At 44.4% G+C, this 7,755-nt stretch overlaps 1 protein-coding gene across 3 annotated transcripts in view; it reads right to left on the bottom strand.

Moving 5' to 3' along the window:
• The window catches only part of LOC134628116 (band 4.1-like protein 1), a 95,267-nt gene extending 87,887 nt beyond the window's left edge, over nt 1-7,380 (bottom strand). For 2 of the 3 annotated variants that reach the window (XM_063474788.1, XM_063474786.1), the window contains exon 1: nt 7,148-7,380. The gene's annotated coding sequence lies outside the window, so the exon portion shown is untranslated. The remainder of the gene's footprint in view (nt 1-7,147) is intronic. The other variant, XM_063474787.1, reaches the window with a different exon arrangement.
• Nucleotides 7,381-7,755: the final 375 nt, after the last annotated feature.

Consider the following 7,755-nt stretch of genomic DNA (forward strand, 5'->3'; position numbering starts at 1 on the left):
TCTAGACTGTAGACTTCTCTCTGTTCGTCCTTTGAAAAGGTCTCCCCTGACCATCTCTGACCCAACACCACACCGGTCATGCTAAATGATGTTACAGGCAGCATAACGTTCTCCACGGCTCCTTTCACGTCTGCCACGTGCTAACTGACCAGATCAATATCACAGAAAGTTAACTAACTTGATGATAGGCTCTGATTAAAAAGTGTTCCTTTCATTTCTTTTAAGCAGTGCATTTGGCCAATAGCCAATTCAGATACTAATATTTTTGTTACTTATTTATCATTCATGCCAAAAAACAGAATTTCTCATTTAAAAAATAAAAACCTCTCACCAGTTTTAGAATGTTTTAGCTTGTCATGATACCGTTTCTAAACATTTAGCCAGTTTACAATTCACGTGAGAGGTTAAACGGGACTAACATGAGCCAATACCAATAATTTGGCATGAATAATCACACGACACAGTCCAAAAAGCTAACAAATGGACTCTGTGGTAAAAAAGGATTTGTGACAGAAGAAAATATGTGAAGCTGAAGAGGTTTCTCGGTTGTGATATAAAAAAAGATGACATCATGAATAGGATTTGATGTAAGAATAAGTACACAGCTCGCATGCTTTGCCACAGATTTTCTCTGTGTGTACAGCGCAGTACAGTTGATCCTTCACGAAGCTCCAAATGCAGCAACACAAACAAGTCGGTGCAACAAACGTATGAACAACTCAGAAAAACACACACAAGTGTGTCACGTGTTTCCGCAGCATAAACTGAGAAGTGTAAACACACACTCTGTAACCAAGCATGACTGTACACAGTGCAGAGTAATGACTGTGCCTGGATCTGCCTTCCGACCTGTCCGACCAGTTTAAAAGCCACACAATGGGCCCGAAGGCAGTGGGAGTCGTATGTGTGCCTACTGTACTCCTCCACAGACCACTGCAACAAACAGCAGCAGCAAGACCCTCAATAAACATATTTTCCAGCACGGAGGAGCACTGAGTGATATCCAGCAAGAAGACAGCCAAACACAGCCCGCCTGCAGACTACGCCCACCTGCTAAACTGGGCATTTGGTGCACAATCCTCTTCAGTTTAATTACCAGTGAAATATAATGTAGATATCAGAGTGTACCTACTGTCCTTAGCTGAGCTGTATATCTCATTAACCACACAGCAGCAGCAGCAGCAGCAACACATTTTAATCACTGAGCACTTGGGCCAAATGCAGCCTTACTTTACCTGCAACGTGCAACTTAATCATGCTCGAAAATTATTTTATGCAAATCGCCTCATCTGTATTTTGCTAAGCAGCAGTAAGCAGGCTATTGTTGTGATTCTTTTTTTACTTTTTGCAACCCTAATCTCGCCTAATCCTCTTTTTAGGTCTTGATTTATGAATTTATTAACAGTTTGCACAGAGATCGACCTTGGCACCGACTATTTTTTCCTCGTTTTACCGGATTTTTGCGCGGCAAACTCAGACAATCCCGCTCAGCAATCACAGGGAGAAATGGACACAGATCAACAGCGGAATTAGCCTTCCTCCACAACTGTTGAATGCAACGGCTCTAATTAGGTGTAGCGGCCAAAAGGAAACAATAGCTGCTGGCCTGGTTTTTTGGAAGAGGCCAAAATAGCTGGATAAAAGTATTTCCACAGCAGACCTCAGTGAAGGGGGAATAAACAACCTGAAAAGAAGCGGCTGCTGTTCGCCGCCTCACATGAACCAACTTTGCCTGTAAACTATATTTTTCCTTTACTGTGGGGAGGCAAGAAAAAGCAGCATTATGGGATATCGTGAGCCAGATCAAAGCCAGACAACAACATGATGAGGCTCATCCTTCAGAGGCAGGGGATTTGTTCAAGGGAGGCGGCAGCGAAGAGGGAGCAAGGGAGACGAGCGCGGGTATGCAAAGAAGAGGGGGAAAAGGAGCAAAAAGAAGGAGAACCTGCTGAGTCACTGTAATCATGAGGCTGAGGCAAGCTGAGCCACAGCTGCTCAGGGTAAAGCTAAGAAACCCCCCCACCCCTTTAGAAGGACAAAGTGATGCTTCTCATCGCTGGGGAGGGAGGACACATGTGACCGAAGGTGGGAAACAGAAGAGCGACATAAAACTGTCTTAAAGCATGAAATAGCTCCTCCTTCTCTATTCTCACATCTGAGGGCAACAGAATGATGCAACTGGAAGAAGGAAATAAATCGCTAGAAGCTGTAAAAAGCTAAAAAACGCCGCCTTGATCAGACAGACAGCAGCAGGATATAACTGGCTTAAAATGAGACCTATGACACAAAGACGGGGGATGACCAGTCCCCCGAGTGTCGACATTGCTGCTGGCAACCCCGAGACAGACTGTGAAACAATGATGTTCCAGTCTGAACCCTAATAATATTCTGACAGGACTGCAGGACGCTACAATCTGATGAGGCTTAATTCGATCCCCATTAAAAAAACAAATAACGCAACCACTGCAATTATGTTGTCAGACTCAGTGGCAGTAATGTTGTGTTATCCTCTTTTGTTTTTTTTCCCCAAATCAAGCTGACAAAAGAGTGTGTAAAACAGGAAAAGATTCAGTCTCTGTGCATATTGGCTAAACAAACACAAATCTGCAGAGTGCTGCAGCTACTGCTGTACCTCTAAAATTACAGCTGTATCAGCCCACAATCAGTAACACAGCACTACTCATCTCTTATCAGGTATCAGGCATTAGACACACGGTGTGTAAGCTATGCTCGATTTGCATGTGAAAGTAGTCAGCATTCTAGTCAGCATAGGCTTGAGATTGGGCAAAAATGACAGCCTTCCAGTAGCAAAGCCAAAGTATCTTGATTGTGCCCCTTGTGGCTGGTTGTATTATAGGTCATAAATACCTCTCTCTATTTAGCCGAGGAGACATGAGAAAAAAATCCCCAAACATGATCTCTTACATATCAGATTCAAGTTATTATAGATCTCTCCTTAGATTTTTTTAGCAGCCTTTAGGCTTTTTTTCTTTCATCTGTCTGAAAGAACAACACTATAGAGTCACTAGTAGACAGTTGTGTGCTCTTATTTTGAAAGTTCAGTCACTACTAACCATTTACTATTCAGGTGGTCCTTGATATCCTTCTCCTGTCTGATAACCCGTGGACGTGAGAATGCTAGACCTCGCTCTGACCTGGAGATCAGCTGTGAGCTGCATGGCCACTCACTCAATCTAGCAGGTGGGGAATGGCTTAATGTGCCACTATGGTGCACTCGCTGAGAGGCAGCTGCAGTCCACGACCTTGGAGTTGGAGTACAGAGACTCACTGAAGAGGAAGATGGCATTACTGATTCAATATTTGTCACATACTATTTCCCATTTAACATTGTTGCTCGAAAGCACATTTCAACCAATAATTTGTAGCTTGCATGTGAGCTCCTGCCAGACTACTTTCTCCACAATAGGATCCAAATCGAAAACACTGCAAATTAAGGGCTTCTTATTATATACTTCATGTCAAATTTTACTTTGCATCATTTATTTGATATTATAAACCATCTGATGTTGTCATGACTGACAGCAGTGATTGGCAGCTGCTCTGAACTAAGTAGTTACAAAGTAACTGTCAGACCAACGTTCAGAAATTGTGCAGAAGAACATCAAACTGTACTTAATAAAACTCTGAGGGATACATGGCATTTTCACCATTCTTAATCTTCAAGAGAATTATCGCCCAACTGATTTATGGGGTGTTGATGTTATCATCTGATTAAAGCTATTTGCTGATCTGGGTGACTGGTAAATGAAAATGTAAAACGCAAAGAAGAAACTGAAGAAACACCCTTCAACCATGTTCTGACATTGCATATTTTGTCCACCAGTGGGCACTCCCTGTTCCCTACAAACACAACAACCAGCTGATCCGAGCACAGTAAATGTGCGTAAATTAGTAAATAAATAACTACACAAAATAAATGCTAGGAAAACGTGTTTTGATGTTTGTGTGTAAAAGAAAAATAACATCGCTAACTATCGATATCGCTCTTGAAACACTGTAATCATGGTTCTATATAGAACATCTTACACATCCTCTGATGATGGAATTTGCATCACTTGAACTCTTGCAGACTCACTGATAGGAGAGCACCACTAGCATGAAGCTATCTGACGTATTCCGTGTCTGAAAACGTAGGAGAGTTAGCACCGCTTTCCATTTGCTGCTTCTGGTTTGAATATTCTGTTTTCATTAACTTTATTATTTTGTAATAATGAATGACAACAGCAGTGCTTTTACATTTCAATCTCAGCTTATTTGCTTTTACTGGTGGGTGCAGCGAATCTTTTCATAATGAGAAAGGCACAAATGTCTCCAAATGAGGACTGAGACGACTCTTTGTGCAGCTTTTTTTTTTTTTAAATAATGACAGTCATGCTTGTGGTAAATGATAACTAATGATCAGATCCGTAATCTATGAATACACAAACTTTTGTCTTCCACATCACGTCTTGAGCATGCATGTATTGTGCGCCCTTGTGGAGGGGAAATGCAATTTGAATGCAGCCCCACTATCGGTGAAAACAACTACACAGAGAAGCATCTACAGAATGCAAACACTGAACAGCTCAAAGAATCACAGCCAGAAATATCGGCGCTGTTACACTGAAGGTTGATGCATCCATGCTTGTGAAGATTATAACACTGAAGGTTAGAGAAGGAGGCATTTAGATGAGACGGGTAGGGTCGGGGTCAGGGTAGTCTACACAAACACAGAAGTGCAAATACATTTCTGTGTGCGTGTGTGTGTGTCTGGGATTGGTCACTGGAGTTCAGCAGGCAGGAAGAGACGTGATCACACTGGCCAAGCTACAAAAACACGACGGGTCAAAAAACATTTAGCTAGGCCAACAGCAATGACAGCCAGAGTGCAGGACACGCACGCACGCACACAGACCCACACAGCCTTGGTGCCTTGTTTATTAATGTTTGTAACATCAGGGTGACCCCGCATAATTATGCAGCATTCCATGTTCCTGTACCAAATGCTAAAGGACATGCAAACTAAAACACGGCTGAAGGAAGATGTCTACTTTAAAATATTCCTCCTCTGTGGCTCTGAGAAGCAAGTAACTGCCCTCTTTTTCCAACAGAGACGTAACACTGAAATAAGAAATGGCTGAGTTCATCCGCAAGTGCCTCCAAAGAGGCACAGAGGAGAGGAGGGCTGCTTCAGATGCCTCATACAAACTCATTTGAATTGCAAATGTTGTTAGGCAGCATGCTGGGCTGTGAAATCCCAGCAGTACCCTCGGGCATCACGCACAAACACCGACGTGTGCACATCAGTAGCGAAACTTTGTGTGTACACTACAGTAAAAAAGACAAGCCACAGAGAATCGTTGAGTTTGGAGCACTTTCCCATGTCTGAACTTCGTATGATCGCAATTTGATGCGAAAATAATGATGAGCTAGCAGTGCAGAAACTGGTGCTGAGATGAGGTAATGGCTCCCCTGCAGGTAGGAGGCGTGGGGGTGGGGGTGTTTGGTGAAGGAAAAGAAGAAGAAGAAGGAGAAGAAGAAGCATCAGGTGATGCTCGGAGGGAGGCTGGCTGGCAGGCTGATTAGGCAAGGCTGACACAGCAGGAGCAGGAGTGTGTCCGATGTTAACGACATAGATGCGGTGTGACAGCAGGCCTGCCAGCTGAGGCTGACGGGGCCTGAAGAAATGTGTTGACAAAGTGCCATAAGCACACCTGTATGCGGGCAGGGAGCAGGCCAACGCTGCCGAGGGGACTGTCTGACTTGCACAAATTTAAGGATGACAAAATCAATAGGAAGAGGTTATAAACATTTGGAAATGTCCCTTTGCATCAGCTGTTAACAACTCAATCGGCATGAAACATCAAAGCTATCAAACGTCATTGGGAAAGCCATGCAAATGCTGAAAGATTCCTACTAAAGCATCCTGAAGGCAAGTCCATCCAACTCTCCAACCAAGTCCACATAACTAGTGAAAGCCAGAGGGCAGGGGGGCGAAGGTGAGGTCACTTCCATAACGTGACCTGCCTCAGTGTTCACCTCTGCGGCCAAACTGCCTTCACAGTTTTCAACTAAAGTCACTGTTTCAGGCCACAGCACTGACAGAATCACTCACTGTGGGTTTTACAGCATGAAATGCACTGTACATCCCCTCCACTTTGTTTTGGAAGCTAAATATAACTGCTTTGTGTGGGCAAACCAGAGGTGTTGATGGGAGGCAACATTGTGCAAGTAACTCCTCTGTGTGTGTGTGTGTGTGTGTGTGTGTGTGTGTGTGTGGACGGGTATTAACATCTTCATGGGGACCAAAAATTGGTGGTTTACTATACTTGTGGGGACAAACAGCCCTTGTGGGGACCAAAATCCCGGTCCCCACGAGTTTGAAGGCATTTTTGAGCCTCAAAATGTGGTTTTAGTGTCAGGGTTACAATTAGGTTATGGTTAGGTTTAGGGTAAGGGTCAGGGTTAGGCATTCATTTTTGATGGTTAGGGTTAGGGTAAGGGGCTAGGGAAAGCATTGTGTCAATGAGATGTCCCCACAAGGATATAAATACACACATGTGTGTGTGTGTGTGTGTGTGTGTGTGTGTGTGTGTGTGTGTGTGTGTGTGTGCATTTGTCAGGGTGGCTGTTGCATAAGTGCTGATGGGTGCATTTGAGAACGGACAGACTTAAACAAGAGCAGATCCAGTTTGCCCTGGCAGGCTGAGACACAAACACAGAAGGCGATTTTGTTCTTAAAGCAGCAACTTTCAACTTCAGGATGAAAACATCACGTATATATAAGAGAGAGAGGGAGGGAGGGGCTGCCTGGCTGCAGGCTTGCAGCTCTGATACCAGCGGGCGCAAACAACTCGCTCCTGCCCCTGCTCCATTCCCACAATGTTATTCATCCCTCGGCAGAGGACGGCGCAGGCAAGCGGGCAAAGTCCGTGCGCCTTCTACAATGATCGCTTCTACGTGAAGTAGCTGCAGCTTGGATAAAAGCCCCCGTCCCCTCCCGCCCCACTGCAGCACAGAAAGACCGTAACAAGAAGCCGTGATCATACAATTATGTGTGGAAAAGGAAGGAAGCACCAAAGCGCGACATTCAAATAAAAACCAACAGTGTGCTAATTAAAAAAAAAGATGAAGATAGTCAACATACCCTCCTGTCAGACAGACATCCAGGGGAGGACCATGGATGGTGCGGGCCGGGGGAGTTCGGTCCTGCTCCTGCCGTCGCTTCGTGTTTATTTCCCGGTTTAAGGGAAAGGTGGCGCGTGTGTCTGTGTGTGTATGTGTGTGTGTATGTGTGTGTTGGAGTTTTGCCGGTGAAAGGCGTAATGAGAGAGGGAGGTGGAGGAGAGAGAAAGAGGGAGGGACGCTGTCAGATGCAGGGAGGCAGGCAGGAGGAGGGAGGAAGACACGCTCGGGCACATAGCCTGTACTGTCCGCGTGCTGAGGGGGAAGTGCGCAAAAGAAAAGAAAAAAAGGAAAAAACCCCGCTGGTGTCAATCCAGCAAGAACATTTTAAGCCCCTCTCTGTCAACAAGTGATCACATCTGAATAAAAAAGCAGGGGAAAATGGGGCAGCGAGGTGACACCATCTCTTATTGTTTCCACTGCTGTTACGTTCACGTACCCCTGTGTGCCATGACAGTGTGACACATAAACACTTTTAAATGTTTCCTTTTGGTTTTCTTTATTTTATTTTTTTAGACAGCTTTTCGTGCAATCAAATAATATAATATGTCTTATAATAAGTCAATATAA

This window comes from Pelmatolapia mariae, linkage group LG5 (genome assembly GCF_036321145.2).
Source record: "Pelmatolapia mariae isolate MD_Pm_ZW linkage group LG5, Pm_UMD_F_2, whole genome shotgun sequence".
NCBI classification, from domain to species: Eukaryota; Metazoa; Chordata; class Actinopteri; order Cichliformes; family Cichlidae; genus Pelmatolapia; species Pelmatolapia mariae.